Below are 19,578 nucleotides of genomic sequence, written 5' to 3'. Positions count from 1 at the left end.
CGCACACTTTACCGACGAAAGCTATGCTACGACAGAGATGGCAAGAATGTGTGGATATCCTGCGACTCTCAAAGCAGATGCATTTCCAACGATAAAGTCAAAGAAATCTGCGAGCGGATGAGGGTATGTCTACATAATATATTAATTGATGAAAATTGGGCTGTCTGCACTCTCAAAGTGCATGTTGTTGCCAAATGTATTTCATATGCTGTAAACCTAGTTCATAGTTGTTAGTTTCCTTTAATGCCAAACAAACACATACCAATCGTTGGTTAGAAGGCGGTCGCCGAATTCGTCCTCGCTTTCTCCCGTGTCGCTGGCTGTCGTGTCGTTTTCGTCGGTTTCGCTTGCATACGGTTCAAACCGATATGGCTCAATAGCTTCAGTTTCTTCTTCAATTTCGTTTTCGCTACCTGCCTCCACACTACAGCCATCCGTTTCAATACATGCGTAATCTGTTGAATCGCTTAAGCCGCTGAAATCCGAGTCTGAATCCGAGCTAATGTCGCTATAAACTTGCTGTTCTATCCGCCATGTTTGTTTGTATCGGCATCACTATGTGACGTCACAGGAAAATGGACGGGTGTATATAACGATGGTTACAATCAGGCACTTTGAAGCTTTTTTTAGGGATATTGCGTGATGGGTAAAATTTTGAAAAAAACTTCGAAAAATAAAATAAGCCACTGGGAACTGATTTTTAATGGTTTTAACCCTTCTGAAATTGTGATAATGTTCCCCTTTAAAGTTAAAGTTAAGTGGGTTCCAAAGATGAGGAGCTGAGCGGCTGAAAGCTCGGGCCCCCATAGTGGACAGTCTATATAAGGGCACAGTGAGATGGACAGATGACGAAGATCTTCGGGAATGTAAGGGCGTGGCGACATGAAGCAGGTCAAAAAGATAGGTTATGGATAGTTTTGAAAGTGAGGAGAATTCTTTTAAATTAGATACAGTGTTTGATGGGTAGCCAGTGGAGCTGTTGCAGAACAGGGTTGATGTGCTGGATTGAAGGGGTTCTGATGATTATCCAGGCAGCAGAGTCCTGGAGAGGCTGAAGTTTGTCGAATGACTTGTGAGGGAGACCAAGCAGGATAGAGTTGCAGTAGTCCAGGCGAGAGATGTCAAGGCTATGAACCGGTATGGCAGCACTATGTGGGGTAAGAGATGGGGGGAAGGCGATTCATATTGCGGAGATGAAAGTAAGCAGACCGGGTAATGTAGTTTATGTGGGCTTGAAAAGAGATTGTGCTGTCGAGGCTCACACCCAGACTCTTAACATAGGAAGTGGGTGAGGCGGAGGAATTGGTGAGAGTAATGGACAAGCTGTTGGTTTTGGTTAGAATGGATTTGGTACCTACAAGTAAGATTTCGGTTGTATTACTGTTGAGTTTGGAGGAAATTGGTTGAGAACCACTGCTTGAGTTCATTGACCTACTCAGTGGCCTAGTGGTTAGAGTGTCCGCCCTGAGATCGGTAGGTTGTGAGTTCCCCGGCCGAGTCATACCAAAGACTATTGTGAACAAGGGGATGGGTCAAATGCAGAGGACAAATGTCACCACACTTAGTGTGTGTGTGTCAATCATTGGCACTTTAACTTCATTGAGGCAGTCTGTAAGGGAAGAGGGAGGAAGAGAAGCAATGGGTTTGGTAGAGAAGTAGAGCTGGGTGTCATCCGCCTAACAGGGAGCGTTTATTTTAAATTTACGGAAAATATTGCCAAGAAGAAGAATGTAGATGATGAAAAGCAGGGGACCCAGGACAGAACCCTGGGGCACACCTGAGGAAATGGGAGACAGAGAACAAATTGATTGGGGTCAGAGACAAAGGCTGCTCTTTGTCTGGTCCCTCACCTACGACCTGTTTGTTCTTGGTAGACCCTACCAGGGGGCCGAGAAGCCCCGCGGACAACATAGCTCTTGGGACCATTGGGACATGCAAAGTCCTTTACTACGATAAGGTGGCAGCTCAGAAAGGAGAGCAATGGTTTCCTTTCCTATGGTTAAGAAACACTGCAATCGACAACCCAATTGACAGACTCAGAAAGATTAACATTGTGCTTGTTTTAAACTTGAACAAATGTTTACAAATTTTGATTTTGACTTAACAACATTGACATACAACAGCAAATGGATTTCTACTTACAGGCATATATTCAACAAACTCAGTCCAGTCTGCTGCTTTCAGTGCAGTGTGTGTGTGTGTGTGTTTAAATGCTTTTGCTTAAATCACAAACTTTTATTTTAAAACACATAACATATTCAATGTTTTGTGGAACATAATTCACAAATATCACCCGAAAAGTAAGGTGTCACAAAATACATAAAAAGGAAAAGTAGAACACTTCTTGACCCTAGATTTATTTGTGGGGGCCCACCACAAACACTATGGGAAACACTGATGTTTTGGCTAAGAAATGTGTTTTTCTGTTGATGAATATGTTTTTCACCATTTCTTCATCATTTCACTATTTTATTTTTACAGCCTTGATTTGAATCCAGTTATATTTCAGTGCTATGTAACTGCCTCCGCTCTTTGTTGTCCTCATCCAAATTCTTGACGCCTCCAGCCACTCCTTCCTCTTTGCTCTCAGTGTATTGCACCTGCTCCTGCTCTCATGGAGGACCAAGTGGAAGGCTGCTGCCTCTCTGATGATTGTCATCAACAGGGGTCTTTCTGTCAGACCGTCGATGACGTGCCAGAAAGGCAGCGAGCCAACAAACCAGAGAGCAAGCCCTGTGCCCCTGTTTTAATCCAACTGTCAGGCAAATTTGATGGCAACTTTTGAAATGGCACAAAACAAAGGAATCAGGTGTTTCATCACGCTGTTTGGGAGTAAATGAACTAGCTTGGTGAACGAGTTGGATGACGGCAAGTTAAATATTGATGGCATTTCTGACTCTAAAAGGACCCAAAGCGTCCAGATGACCAGAATTTCACAAACAAGTTTTCTTTATGTATGTTTTGCTCTAGAAAATAATTTGGCAATCATTTTTTCATAATTAGCTTCCAATTAGTTTTCAGAGTAATTTAAACTAACTGTACTTAGTGTAAATGGTAAATGGGTTATACTTGTATAGCGTTTTTCTACCTTCAAAGTACTCAAAGCGCTTTGACACTATTTCCACGTTCACCCATTCACACACACATTCACACACTGACGGTGGGAGCCGCCATGCAAGGCCCTAACCACGACCCATCAGGAGCAAGGGTGAAGTGTCTTGCTCAAGGACACAACGGACGTGACGAGGATGGTAGTAGGTGGGGCTTGAACCAGGAACCCTCAGGTTGCTAGCACGGCCACTCTCCCAATGTGCTGAAACTGGTTAGCAAACAAGCCTAAAATCACTACTGTTTATTTTGGGGTTAATTTCAATTGTAGACATCATTTTTAGGTCTGGAACTATGAAATACATGTTGTCAGCGTTAGAGGGGCCCTTTTAAATTCTATGTTCTCATCTAAACAGTAAATGCGCAGAGTTCACAAATCCTAGGGTGAAGTGTCTTGCTCAAGGACAAAACGGACGTGACGAGGTTGGTAGAAGGTGGGGATTGAACCAGTAACCCTCAGGTTGCTGGCACGGCCACTCTACCAACTGCCCCATGCCGTCCCCGTAGTGTGACTGTGTGGATAAAGGCATACGATACTATTATTTTGATCACCTAATTTCATCAGTAGAAGAGGACACAAAAAATAATAATATAAGTTTTCCTCCTTTTATTCTGCTTTCTGAGTTTGTGTCGCCTGCTGTGAGCCTGAAGCGGACCCACACTTCCACGTTTACGATATGAATACTTTTAGGCTCTATATTGCAGCTGGTGTGTCTAATACAAGCTAAAGAGGAGCCCCAAAATCCTGGCAAAAAACGTCCGTTATCACACCACTGGTGTCTCTGCTCTAAGACACAAAGTTCCTTGCAAAAACTGGTTTTGACGCTGTCTTTCTCCCTCAGAGGATATTTTGCTTTATTACTTCAAATTCTGAGCCAAAGTAACATTCAGGAGGAAGATGCTACCAAAGACACTACTACACTACAGCTACTAAAGGTTTGGATCGGGGGTCAGCAAGCTGCATGCGGCTCTTGAGTGTTGCCCTAGTGGCTCCCTGGAGCATTTTTTAAAAAAACGATTGAAAATGGAAAAAGATGGGGGAATTATTTTTTTTGCATCATTATGCCTCATTTGTAAGTATATTTGAGCTCATTTAATATCCTTGACTTTTATCCTCTTTGTATATAATTTAGTTTTGCATGTCTCATGACACATTATCTGTATGTAATATTGTCTGCATTTCTGATAGTTGTTTGTGTACCATGTTGTTCCATACCACAGCAAACATTACCTAGCTTGCTAAAAATCGTAATAAATGTATTAAAAGAAGACAGCCTGCCATTTCCTTACTTGGACACAACAGTTGGCCATTAAAAGCCAGTCATTTCCAGGAGATATCTCACCTTCTGCGTAGCCTGTGATTTACTAATGGTTTCTAATGTGCAGAATAGCATAGTGGGTAGCTTTACCCTCAGGTTTCTGGCACGGCCGCTTGGCCGTGCCAGAAACCTGAGGGTTGCAGGTTCGCTCCCCGCCTCTTACCATCCAAATCACTGCTGTTGTGTCTTTGGGCAGGACACTTCACCCTTGCCCCCGGTGCCGCTGACACTGGTGAATGACTGATGAATGATAGGTGGTGGTCGGAGGGGCCGTAGGCGCAAACTGGCAGCCACGCTTCAGTCAGTCTACCCCAGGGCAGCTATAAAAGTAGCTTACCACCACCAGGTGTGAATGGATGATGGGTTCTTACTTCTCTGTGAAGCGCTTTAAGTGTCTAGAAAAGCGCTATATAAATCTAATCCATTATTATTATTTCAAAATGTTTGTCAACGAAGATTTGCTTTAACCTACAACACATAGTCATTTTGATAGTAGGCTAATATAACTAATATACACACTTACATCGTGTGTTGTCTTCATTATAACACTTATATAAGACTTTTAAAGTAATTTTGATAGTAGGCTATTATAGCTAATATAGATACTTACGTCATGTGTTGCCTTCATTATAACACTTATATAGGCTTTTAATTTTTTGCGGCTCAAGACAGATTTGTTTTTTGTATTTTAGGTCCAATACGGCTCTTTCAACGTTTTGGGTTGCCGACCCCTGGTTTGGGTGTACAAAAACATGTGCAAAGTTGATAGCACACGCAAAGCGGATCAACTAATACATATCTATATCTTAATCTATATCTCCAACATAAAAACGTCTTGCAATATGCATTTTCTTGCATTTGGATCATTTCAAAGGTATGAATGCGTTGCAGTGTTGTGATTTAGGCCCACCCTCAATTAGGAGCTGAAAGTGGGCATTCCAAAATGGTAAATTACTTATACTTGTATAGCGCTTTTCTACCTTCAAGGTACTCAAAGCGCTCTGACACTATTTCCACATTCACCCATTCACACACACATTCACACACTGATGGCGGGAGCTGCCATGCAAGGCCCTAACCACGACCCATCAGGAGCAAGGGTGAAGTGTCTTGCTCAAGGACACAACGGACGTGACGAGGTTGGTAGTAGGTGGGGATCGAACCAGGAACCCTCAGGTTGCTGGCACGGCCACTCTCCCAATGTGCTGGTTAGCAAACAAGCCTAAAATCACTACTGTTTATTTTGGGGTTAATTTCACTTGTAGACATCATTTTTAGGTCTGGAACTATGAAATACATGTTGTCAGCGTTAGAGGGGCCCTTTTAAATTCTATGTTCTCATCTAAACAGTAAATGCGCAGAGTTCACAAATCCTACATTTCTCTCACTGAGCCACATCAGACTGAGACGGAACATCTCTCGTGAACATTATGCCTCGACTGCAATTTTCAGAGGTGATTAAACATTGTGTTTTAAAGTGTTGCACTGTTGTGAGGAATAAAGGGAGGAGAGTGATCCGAGTGAAGGATGACGGCGGGGAGAAAGCGGGAAATATTCAGGCATCGCTGCTTTTCCTCCAGGTGTCTTTGGCCTGCATGATTTCATCTGCGCGGCCATAATAAACTTCCTTAATGAAATAAGTAATTAACATATTATAATTGTGCGGTGGATGATTTTGACAGAGATCATTTTCCATACCTAATGCTATGCTAATTTAATCTGTTCCCCTCCTCTGCCCGACACGACCCTTTCTGTGATTAAGTTTCATGCCATCTCACTTTCGCTTTTCCTCACCTTTTCATGCAAACCTCATCACCCGTCCACTCTCTCTCTTTCTCGCTCTCTTTCAGTGTCTCTTCTCTCTTTTTCTAGTGATGGATTGACTTTTCGGCGAAGGTTCACGGCCTTGTTGTTGAGTTGCAGGCGAAGGGACGTGTACCGATGCCTGGGGATCTAGAAGCTGGAGGATGGAGGGTGGAGGTTTTGCATCTGTATGTGTGGTCTGATCAGCATGGAAAAACGAGTGCGCATGAACAGGAAGCGTGGGAGGTGGGGGTAATGGTGCCGATTGAAATATAGCTACAGGCGGGTGGTTATGCAGACCTCCACTGTTTTAGGGCTTGGGTTTGCTCACTTTTGACAAAACTGCAACATGTTATTTTCCTAATCATGAATCTTTTATTAGTGTCTACTAAAATTGAAATATTCTCCATTTGACCACGAAGGTGATGAGAGTAATGGCTTTGTCTCCTCTAGCCTTTCATGGAGTTTCACATTTTTCCAGTTGGATTTTAAGTTATTTTCTTTTTGGCACTGAACTTTAGGCAAGGCAGGTTTATTTATTTAAAACAATTCATACGCAAGGCAAATCAAAGTGCAAAATTTGAATTACGCTTACAAGAAATTACAAGAAGGTGAATAAAATCATGTGTAGAAATAAAATCATCATGAAAATAATTGTGAATCATTTTGAACTGAAATTAAAATGTGTAAGTGAAATACTTTAATTTGTATTATGGACAGTTAAATCTATGACACCGCGGTGAAGGATGTCTTGTCTTGTTTTTTTTTTTGTCTTGTGAATTTCATGTTTTAGTTTGAAAAGTAACTCTCCTCTCGTTTCAGGTCACTTGCCCTTCCTCTTGTGTCATCAGTGTGACGTCATCTCTGATCCCGTATTGTTTCCACCTGTTCCCCATTAACCCCATGTGACTTATAAGTTCCTGTCTCCCTTTGTTCTGTGCCAGAATGTCTCGTTGCATCGTGCATCTCTAGCATCATGCCCAAGCCTTGTCTCATCTTGCTTTGAGTGATCCTGAACCTGAATTTTCTAGTTGGTATTTTGAGTTTTCCTTTTCTCCTCTTAAGCAGAGTGATTTTGGTTTATAAAGTTTTCAAGTCGAAGTGGTGAGTTCAGTTTATTCTTAGAGTTCCTTTCTCCTTTCCGAGACCAGAAACAGTGTAGAAGTTCTATAGCCCCTTGTTTCTCCCTCCTTTTGGATCGTTTTTTGTTGTTGTTAAATTTCATAGTTTTATTCCTCGATAACTATAGTTAAAGATTGATTTTTTTTTTTCCTCCGTTCAGAGTGATTTTCGGTTTTCACTTTTTGTGAAAACGGTTATCAGAGTTTATAGCCGTTGTTTTTATTGCCCTGACTCAAGAGGTGAAAAGTGAACCTTCCAAAATAAAAGCATGCCGAATTGTTCCCCACTCTGCATTTAGTCCTATTTCTGACCCAGGCCTGACAAAATCAAAGTGTTGTCAGCCTGGATTCAAACATTGCCAACGTTGAGGCCTGTCTTACATCTTCTAGAGCAGTGGTTCTCAAACTTTTTCCACCAAGTACCACCTCAGAAAACAGTTGGCTTTCCAAATACTACCATAATGCCCAACATTAAAATACAGTAGCGTAGTAGGCCTAAATATTCATTAAAAACAAGGCAGGGGTTTTATTTAACAAGTGTGTTTAAGATTTTGTTGACATTGTAACATTACACGCAATGCACAATCATCATCAACATTGATACTCCACATACAGTACATCTTTACGGACATCTTTGGTGTACCACTAGATGGAGCCCGCAGACCATTAGAGGTACATGTACCACAGTTTGAAAATCACTATTCTAGAAGACTGTTCCAGATTTTAGGAGGATGCATGAAGCCTCGCCGTGTTTAGTACTAACTCTGGGCAGTAGACCACTCTTTGGTCTCCTGAGGTTCTCAGAGCTTGAGATGGTTCATATGGCTCTAAGATGTCAGAAATGTACTTTGGACTATGAAAAGACTTGTACACAAGGGTAGCTGTTTTAAAGTATATTTTCTGAGCGACAGGAAGCCAGCGCAGAGACCTAGGCACTGGACTAAGATGGTCATATTTCCTGGTTCGAGTCAGGACTCGAGCAGCAGCATTCCGGAAGTAATACAACTGCTTGACAGCTTGTTTAGAGAGCCCAGTGAGAAGGCCATACAGTAGTCTAACCCGCCGTAGACAAAGATATGGATTAGTCTTTCTAAATCTGATTTAGACATTATTCCTCTGATTTTGGCAATGTTTTTCAGGCGTTATCAAGCTGTTGATGTTATTGACTTAATGAGATCGTTAAAGTTCGGGTCTGAGTCTATTATTACCCCTAGATTTCTAACCTGATTATTACGTTTTAGGGAGAGGGTCTCAAGGTGACTACTAATAGTTTCTCTTTACTTCTGTTATACACTGGCAATTATTTCGGTTTTGTTGGAGTTAAGCAAAAGAACATGTTTTTGCATCCACACACTGATCTGTTCGACATAGCGACAAAGTGAATCACCAGGCCGACGTTCACCTGTCGTCAGTCACACGTAGATCTGAGTGTCTTAATAATAACAATATTTGTTAATAATTATACTACAGTAGGACAAATTGTAGCTGTGTATTAGCTGGCCTAGTGGCAGCATGTACAAGTTGAACAATAAAGGTTCCAAAATTGACCCCTGAGGAACCCCACAGGTCATAGCCATTTGGTCAGAGACACAGTTACTCATTTTAACAGAGAACAATAGTAATAATAATGGAAATAAATACAATAGGAATAACACAATACAACAATAAAATATATAAGAAGAGTTGAACATGATCAGTAAAAGGTTCGATTAAAAATGTGTCTGACCTTTTTTGTTAAAAGTATCAACGAAACCTTTTATTTTATTTTATTTTTTAATATCAACATCTCTGCAGTCCTGAGGCTCTCCGGCAGGCTGTTCCACAGGTGGGGGCCACAGTAAACCAAGTAATGCACTTTGTGTTTAGGTCACTAAAGTATGGTCTGGGATGATAAACCATGTTGTTAATATCCTCTTGAAAAAACAGCATCTGATAAAGTTTATTCAGTCAGAGATACACATTTCGGGAAAAAAATAGGCAAAACACAAATGTCCACTGCAGAGGACGCTGGTTCTTAAGAGGATGTAACGATGCAAATATCGATTGTAATCCACTGTATTTTGTTCAATGCTGGGAAGAGGGGAAGGCTTATAGGACAAATAAAACCATCTAACTGTGGTTTAATCCTATGTGATGATAGGTAGCCCCACTAGTGCACCGTCTAACTCTGGTCTCCATTCTTAAGCTTCTCTCACTACTCTTTTTCTTTTTGTCAATGACAAAACAAATAATGTATTGAGCATTCCCACCCTGACTCCTTTTCTTACGGAATCCAGATGGACCATTTCTCTCTTAACTTGTTTTCAGTCATAAATAGTCAACTGGGCCATGCGATATACAGTAGGGAAGGGATTCACATAGGCTCATTCCTGGATGTTCCTGGGGAGTAGGGTTGTACGGTATACCGGTATTAGTATAGTACCGCGATACTAATGAATCATATTCGGTACTATACCACCTCTGCTTCACTACACACCGTAGCTCACCGGCGTCAAAATGTAAACAAATGGCATTGGTGGATCTACACCTAACATCCACTGTAATGATACCAAGTACAGTAGCGTATCTAGTCTATACTACTATGATTACGTCGATATTTTTTGGCATCACAACATCTTCATTCGTTGATATTATGTTTATAAACTCAGGAAATATGTCCCTGGACACATGAGGACTTTGAATATGACCAATGTATGATCCTGTAACGACTTAGTATTGGATTGACACTCAAATTTGTGGTATCAGCCAAAACAAATGTAAAGTATCAAACAACAGAAGAGTAATTGATTATTACATTTTAACAAAAGTGTAGATAGAACATGTTAAAAGAGAAAGTAAGCAGATATTAACAGTAAATGGACAAATAGATTAATAATTCACTTTCTGCCACTTGTCCTTAATAATTTTGACAAAATAATAGAATGATAAATGACACAATATGTTACTGCATATGTCAGCAGCTAAATTAGGAGCCTTTGTTTGCTTACTTACTAATAAAAAGACAAATACCGTATTTTCCGCACTATAAGGCGCACCGGATTATTAGCCGCACCTTCTATGAATTACATATTTCATAATTTTGTCCACCAATAAGCCGCCCCGGACTATAAGCCGCGCCTACGCTGCGCTAAAGTGAATGTCAAAAAAACGCTGCGCTAAAGTGAATGTCAAAAAAACAGTCAGATAGTTCAGTCAAACTTTAATAATATATTGAAAACCAGCGTTCTATCAACTCTGTCCCAAAATGTACGCAAATGTGCAATCACAAACATAGTAAAATTCAAAATGGTGTAGAGCAATAAATAGCAACATAATGTTGCTCGAACGTTAATGTCACAACACACAAAATAAACATAGCGCTCACCTTCTGAAGTTATTCTTCATTCGTAAATCCTTCGAATTCTTCGTCTTCGGTGTCCGAATTGAAAAGTTGCGCAAGCGTGGGATCCAAAAATGGCCGGCTCCGCCTCGTCGAAGTCATCGGATTCAGTGTCGCTGTTGTTGTGCAGCAGTTCTGTGAATCCTGCCTTCCGGAAAGCTCGGACCACAGTTGTGACCGAAACTATCTGCCCAGGCATTTACGATCCACTGGCAGATGTTGGCGTATGTCGACCGGCGCTATCTGCCCGTCTTAGTGAAGGTGTGTTCGCCTTCGGAGCTGTGTGAAAAAAGCCACCCGGCCTCTTCGCGTAAACTTCCCTTAACCACTCGCTCATCTTTTCTTCATCCATCCATCCCTTCGAGTTAGCTTTTATGATGACGCCGGCTGGAAAGGTCTCTTTTGGCAAGGTCTTCCTTTTGAATATCATCATGGGTGGAAGTTAGCATGGCAAGCTAGAACCACAGTGAAGGATGACTTCTCATTCCCTGTGGTGCGAATATTCACCGTACGTGCTCCCGTTCCACAGTGCGGTTCACAGGAATATCAGCTGTGAAATACGGTAGTAATCCGTGTGCGGATGGAGAGATTGCGTCTTTTTATGAACCGGATCGCTTAGTAGGAGCCATTTTGTGGTCTTTACAGATGTAAACAGGAAATGAAACGTACGGTGATATCCGCGCGTTTTTTCTTCTTCTTCCGGGGGCGGGTGAAGCGCTTCCTGTTCTATGGGGGCGGGTGCTTTCCTTGGCGGTTGCTTGCGTAGAAGAAGAAGCGCTTCCTGTTCTACCGGGAAAAAAGATGGCGGCTGTTTACCGAAGTTGCGAGACCGAAACTTTATGAAAATGAATCGTAATAAAGCGCACCGGGTTATAAGGCGCACTGTCAGCTTTTGAGAAAAATTTTGGTTTTTAGGTGCGCCTTATAGTGCGGAAAATACGGTAGTCTTGTATGTTCACTATTTTATTTAAGGACAAACTTGCAATAAGAAACATATGTTTCATGTATCGTAAGATTTTTTGTTAAAATAAAGCCAATAACGCAATTTTTTGTGGTCCCCTTTATTTAGAAAAGTACCGAAAAGTATCGAAATAATTTTGGTACCAAATTATTGTTAGCAGGACAACACTACTGGGGAGTTAATCATTTTGCAATGTAGTCTGTTGAAGATGATGGAAAGCAGCCCTATACATAGCAATTGATGCTGTAGTCAAACACATTTTAAGATACTCTACACTCTACTGCCATTTGACGGCTAAATTAGATAGTACAACCCCCCATGCCCCCCATTTTGTTACGTTTCATATGTCAGGTAAACCACGACGAATGGGGCCATACGAATACCCTTCCTTCTGTACGTATTCAAAGTGCAAGTTTAAATGTAGAGCTTTAAAAGAAAGGTGAACAAATGACATAAAATAAGAGTAAATTATGCATAAGCGGTATTTTGTCAAACAACCTTGCCTGGTCTAAGTGGAGCACACAAGTACAACTGAGATGCATGAATATTGTAGTTTGCTTTGTCTGCTTGAATACTCATACAGGGGTGCTGTGTGTGTGTGTGTGTGTGTGTGTGTGTGTGCGCGTGAGTGTGTTAGTCTTTGTGTGAGTGTGAGGTCAGGTGGGGCCAACAGGAGATGAGTAATGTGAAAGAGCTCAGATGTGATAGTGGTCAGTAACAATGGATGAGTGACAAGACACATGCCTTGTGTAATGAGAGGTTCACACCTGCGTGTGGCCCTTTACTGCCAAGCTGCTTTTAACCACTCCACTGCTCGAATATGGACCATCAAGATCAGACAAGTGAGTTCTGGGCATACATCTTTTAAAGAATGACATTTTGAATTTGAAGGGTTTTGTGGTGTTGGACGTACTCAAGCTATAGGCACTTTTGGCTCGTGTCAGCACACTCACTGAGTTTTATTGCACTGACTTAGTCCGAGCGCCCCCTCTCCCGAACGCTAGGGGGCGGTTGTGGTCATGTGGGATTGCTGTTCGAAGAAGAGAATCCATTCATCCATCCATTTTCTACCGCGTTTCCCTTTCGGGGTCGCGGGGGGTGCTGGAGCCTATCTCAGCTGCTTCGGGCGGAAGGTGGGGTACACCCTGGACAAGTCGCCACCTCATAGCAGGGCCTCGAAGAAGAGAATGCTACATGCTAATAGCATAGGGCTTGTCACTGCCCCATTTTCTAAGCTGCCCGATCCGTTTGTAATAGAGATCAACCGATTATCAGCCGGGCTGACTATCCTCGCTGATATTTGGCATTTTGACATATCTCGATATCAGCCTCTTTCTTTAATCAGTATCAGGTTATTTTTGTGTTTTTTTACAACTAACACATAACTACATCACACACTTATGATACCAGTATTAAGTATTTCAAAAAATAAATAATTTGTATATACTTAGACAATTAGATTAGATAGATAAAGTATATTGTTATAACTAGGGATGCCTTAGGCTACGTCTACATTAAGCCGGATTACTCCTTAAACTTATAATTATTTAGCCTAAGCCTTGTGTCAGCCACACTAACCCATCGTTTAAGTTCCTCCTCCTTGGATAATTTTTTACACTGGTAAGTGTGCCGCGTATTTCTTGAATCTCGGCTCTTAGCTTTGTATGGACTCATTGATCATTTACAAACTGAGTTCAGAGAGGAAGTGACATCAGAAAGAACGCGCCAAAGCCAACTTCATAACAGACGCTTGTGGAAATCACACATGAATACTTGAAAAGAAGGAAACGCGCGATTGCAGCTATTTGGGATACAACACACCTCGGACGGCAACATAGCAATGTTGAGCGGCGGTTTTGGATAAGGCCTGGAAGGACGGCAGCCTGGTGGGATATGTTTGTCAACGAGTGTGTTGTTCCACAGGAACGGCAAGATAACTTTCAAATGTCCAGGTCAGCTGTGATTCTACTTAGCGAAAAACTTTGTCCAGTTGTCAAAGGGGAGACAACGAGAATGCGGGCTCCCGTGGACAAAGGAGTGCTATGGAAAACAGCGAATGCATTTGGACTAGCAAAGCAGACTATCAGTTATTGTCCGCCATGTATGTCGAGTGATTACTTAACGTCTAGTTTTGTACTCCATAACTATTGTGAAGCCATGAAGTGGTTGCGGCCGTCAAGTACGACTGCCAATTTCAGCCTGCAAGCACAGGCAGGATTGCAAGATCGGACAATGAAGGTGAAGGTAAAATAGTGAGGCGTGTCCTCACCAGATATCTAGATCCCTAGATTGATTGTTGTAAAATGTTCTCTATCACATTGTTTCAAACGTTCATTGAAGATCTGTCAGTGCTTACAGTCTTCAGATCCCCCCAAAACACTACTCTAAAATAACACTAAGGCTATTAAACGACATCAATTAAGTTTAAGTAGCACACCTATACTACAAAGCTGTCGGATTTGCTTATCATACGGAAAGGAAGTTGTTTTTCTGTCAGCAATGTTATAGACATTATTATGAGTGTTATGTTACAAATCAATTGTTTAGTGTTATGATGTGACTTCAGTGTGAACTCTCCCGAGCTCTGGTCACATAATGGCGAATAATTATGAGGCTTATCACAAGCCTCACCATCATTCACCGAAATAGACAGATACAAAATAAACAGTTGACAAATTAGCGGAAACAGGCAAAAATAATGTTTTAGGAACTCACGTCAATCAATGTTCCACCGCTGATCGCCAACACGCTTTTCAGAGCAGACATTGAGGCAAATGTCTTCAAAACTGCGGGAGACATTTTCTTTCATAATCTTCTCTGCGGTTCAAAAACTGGTGACTTTGATTGCACAAAATTCTTGAAATTTGCAACAAATATGCCAGTACTGAGACGACTAGAATTGAAGAATGTTTACTTCCGGGTTTACTTCCACAAACACTGCAGGACGTGCGACGTCATGACGCCATGTCTTTATTGGGGTCAGTTTGCATTCACATTGAAGTCTGGACACTACATGAAAAGATCAGATTTGACAAAAAAATCAAAAAAAAAAATCTGAATTGGACATTCTACCCTGTAGTATTGCCTTAATGCTGCTGCAGTCTTGACCCACCTTGCTAAGGTAACAGTGAAAATGTGGACTGGAGTTTTAGTATAGTAATGCGGGCGTTACTGATGGAACGGATTGGATTGGATAATAAGCGCTGACAAAAGGTGTTGAAATGATGTATAATCATAGTGAATAAAGACAGGTTATGTTATTATTTATTTAAACTTTTATTCCTGCATATTAATAAATATTTTTTCTGCAAATGTTTTTGTATAAAAAAAACCTCCACCAATATATTTAGGCGGGCTAAAGGATATTTTCCTAAGATAGGCCTAACGACACCAATGGCTCTAACGAATAACATAAATTCCCACAGCTCTTCCGTGTTGTCAATAATAATTTGCCGTTTGGTAAAATGAGACATGCTTTGGTTCTTGTAGTAATTGTGATCTTAGAGACATAGAAAAAAAAAAAGCTATTTTGACGAACTGCTCTGACTAAATACGAGCTCTATTTCATATTGGATTGCATGTGAATCAGGGACTGGCTAATTTGGGGCCCTAAGCAGACATTTTTTGAGCCCTACCATTACAGATGTTTTCTTTTTTTTTTTTTTATCATATTTTAATTAAATTGAATGCATGTTTTTGTACTAAATTGTTCAATGATTTATTTTTTTCAGTGCAAAATAACACATTTAACATAATCAAAACATCACCAGCTGGGATTTGATCCCAGTATACTGTATACAAGCCCAGCACTGAAACTGCACGCCACCGGGGACAATATGATCATGTGGGGGAATTTACAAGAAGGGGCCAAGGATACGTTTGGGGTAAAATTTCATTCAGATCACCCCGTCATTCATGAATCGGCATTTCACATGCACCGAGTCACGCAAAACGGGGCCCCCGCACGCACAGCGCATACTGTTCAGGCATCATGTCTCATATTAAAACAGTCTTCTTCAAAAACATTCTACCATTTATTGAGTTTTTTGTACTTTGTACTTGTACATTTGGAAAGATTGCTCAAATGATAGTGTGACGATCTGTCACTTAATTTCTGTTTGTTTCCTTGTTTTGTATTTACTTCCCATCAGTGCTTTTATTTTGTTTCCATCTCCTGTTTGTCCCGCTGAGCACTGCGGTTCTTCCCTCACCTGCTGCCAATCAGCATGTCTCTATTTATGCCTGTCTCGAGCACTCCTCAGTGCTTGAAGATTGATTTATGTTTGGACCTGTTATGCACGACTGCTTCACTTTCTGTTTGAGAAAATTTAAACTAATTTTACCTGCTCACCGTTCTCCTGGTTCCTGCATCTTGGGGTCACTAAAACTGCAGCCATGCGAGTTCCTCACAGATAGCTTGAGTAAAGTGTATACATTCAAGAGGGAACTGTTTTTTTTATCACAAAGTCTTTGGTCAGTGGTTATTTTCTCTTTCTTTTTTCATCAAGTTCCACCTCAGAAAATACTTGGCCTTCAGGTTAGCATTATAACGACCAACATTAAAATACAATAGCGTAGTAGGCCTAAATATTCATTAAAAACAAGGCAGAGATTTAATTTAACAAGTAAATTCAACATTTTGGGCCACTGTAACTTTACACACAGTTTGAACAGTTGAACTGTGTTTGAATATTCAATTCAGTGATTCTTTGGCATACAATTAGGTGGAGCCTGTGTACTTATAGTGGTACGCATACCACAGTTTGAGAATCTCTGAACTAGTTATGTAAATCAGATCTGTTAAAATACGAATACAATCTAAGGTGTTTATATGTGTTTTAAAAAGACGGATTTAAGTCAGTTTATACAATAATTTGTTGTGTTTTTTACATACTGGATGAGTCGCACCCACTTCCACTCTTTCGACATGATTGGAATCGGTAAGTCAGGGCCAAGCATGAGCACAAAGAAATAATCATGACTCAAAAAGACTGGAAATAATCTACCAAGTCAGAGAAATTGCAGTAAAACATCGGAATAGAAGTAATGGGACAATTATATGGGTAATGTCTGGAATGGTCAATGTGGGTGCAGGCCAGAGGGAGCCTGGAGGGTGGGGGGGGGGGGGGTCTAGCACGAAGGGTCTAGTGTGAGTACACCCTTAGTCATGTTCTTTATTTCTTTTATATATAATATCACAACCTCCAGCACCTGAATGCCCACATATCCTCAAAATTATACCTCACCCAGGCCTTGACCATGATAATAAAAAAGGACAGAATGATCAATGATATTGCCTTCCAAAGGTGAAGGGTTGCGTTTGCAACATTCTTTGTAGAACATGATGCAACTATTGTGGTTAGAAATGTGAACAATGAAGTACATAAAGGTCCAGCTGTCAAATTATAACATTTACACATGTACAAGAGCATGTGCAGAATTCGGCGTCTGTGCTTTTATTGATTTATTTGGAGATGTTTCTATGTTTGTGCGGTGTATCAGATGAGTACATTCTGAGAGGTGTCTTCACTGGCATGCATAAAGAAACTCTCCCAGGTTCAGTCACTTAATTTTAATTGAGCATGAAGTTATTCAGATTGAACAATGCAAAATGACCTTTAAAAAAACAGGCACTCATATAAGTAAAAGGCCATCAAACTGAGACAATTGCTTTTTTTTTTTTTTTTTTTTTTTTTACCATAGCCAGGGCTGCCAATGCCTATACACGAATCACGTATTGTGCATAGGGCCCCGCGATCTGTGGGGGGCTCTGTTGTATATGATCAAGTACATGTAAAATGTCAATTGGTGAATGACAAGGAACGTCATAGAAAATGTTGCTGCAAAATGATTCCTAGCCTCTTCCTGCTGTAAGTGCTGGCTGATAAGCAGAAGTGATATGCATATATATATATATATATATATATATATATATATATATATATATATATATATATATATATATATATATATATTTTTATGTATATATATATATATATTTTTTTTTTTTCAAGGGTTAAAATCCCCTGACCAGAAGGGAAACCTGCTAAACAGGCTTGTAGGGATGAAATAGCTTCTGCGTTTTTTCCTGACCTAACGTATATTCAGCTCTACCCCGGTATTGAGCACTGTATAACGGATAAACCACAGCAACCTTGACTATATTGAGCACTGTATAACGGATAAACCACAGAAACCTTGACTATATATATATATATATATATATATATATATATATATATATATATATATATATATATATATACATATATATATATATATATATAGTCAAGGTTTCTGTGGTTTATCCGTTACACAGTGCTCAATATATATATATATATATATATATATATATATATATATATATATATATATATATATATATATATATATATATGTATATATATATATATCAATATATAAATAGTCAAGGTCGCTACTATATATATATATATATATATATATATATATATATATATATATATATATATATATATATAGTCAAGGTCGCTACTATATATATATATATATAAGGTTTCTGTGGTTTATCAGAACCTTGACTATATATATATAGTCAAGGTTTCTGTGGTTTGTCCTTGAAAAAAAAAAAAAATATATATATATATATATATTTATATATATACACGTTAGGTCAGGAAAAAACACAGAGGCTATATCATCCCTACAAGCCTGTTTCACAGGTTTCCCTGCTTGTCAGTGGATTTTAACAGGCTCGTAGGGATGATATAGCCTCTGTGTTTTTTCCTGACCTAACGTGTATATAAATATATATTTATTTATTTTTTCTGCCGATGAGCAAAAGGCGCATTAAAGGGATAATGTTATAATTTATTTTCCTACATTTAAAACACACCCTTTTGGTCTACATAACGTGTAATAGTGCTTCATTGGTTTAAATGTTGCATAGATGATGTTTTACAGACCATCTTCAAGCCGCTTTCTGACCGTCTCTTCAGAATGCAACATTTTGTGGCCGGCTTATTTACCTGGCTCCACTTCAACAGCGTCTTCTCCACGTCATCTTTGTTCTACTGGTAGTTTTTAGCGCTTACTTAGCGAGTCTACTGACGGGTATAATTTATAACTATAGGCTACTTTATATTAGAAATGGCAACAGCGGAGGATTAATGCCCCACAACAAGAGGATAGAGAATAAGAAAGAGCTTATTGACTACAGCGCTGGCTACCCGCGCACATTTTCGGGACTTAGGCAGATCCCAAACCCACATCAGCAGGTACCAATAAGTAAGAAAAGAAGGTTTTGCAAAATATTGCGAAATAAAACGCCAGATAATGTCTCCTAATTGGTGCTATTTTGGGGTCCTTAAACACACTATAATAATACGCTTATGTTGAAGCACAGCACATCTGACTATGATAGCCGTAATGCGCCGACACTTCTTCAAGCAGTAAAACTAAAACACTAAATCATTTTAACAGATTTTTGAGCACCGTATGTAATGTTCTATACTGCTGGGTTGCAATACGTGACCGAGGGGCACTTCCAGATTTCAGGTGATGATCTAGAGCAGTGGTTACTAACCTGGATTCGATCGAACCCTAGGGGTTCGGTGAGTCGGCATCAGGGGTTCGGCGGAGGCCAAAACCCACCCTACTCATCCTGTAAATAAAAATTTCTCCCTAAATGGATACGGCAACAGCAAAAGTCAGACTGATTTGCAGGTGTGTAATTTGTTGTGAGTTTAGACACTGTGTTAGTTTTGTTCTTTGAACAAGGTGATGTTCATGCACGGTTCATTTTGTGCACCAGTAAAAAAACATGGTAACACTTTAGTGCGGGGAACATATTCACCATTAATTAGTTGCCTATTAACATGCAAATTAGTAACATATTGGCTCTTAACT

The sequence above is a fragment of the Nerophis lumbriciformis genome, linkage group LG04 (genome assembly GCF_033978685.3).
Source record: "Nerophis lumbriciformis linkage group LG04, RoL_Nlum_v2.1, whole genome shotgun sequence".
Classification (NCBI taxonomy): domain Eukaryota; kingdom Metazoa; phylum Chordata; class Actinopteri; order Syngnathiformes; family Syngnathidae; genus Nerophis; species Nerophis lumbriciformis.
This window is presented reverse-complemented; position numbering follows the sequence as displayed.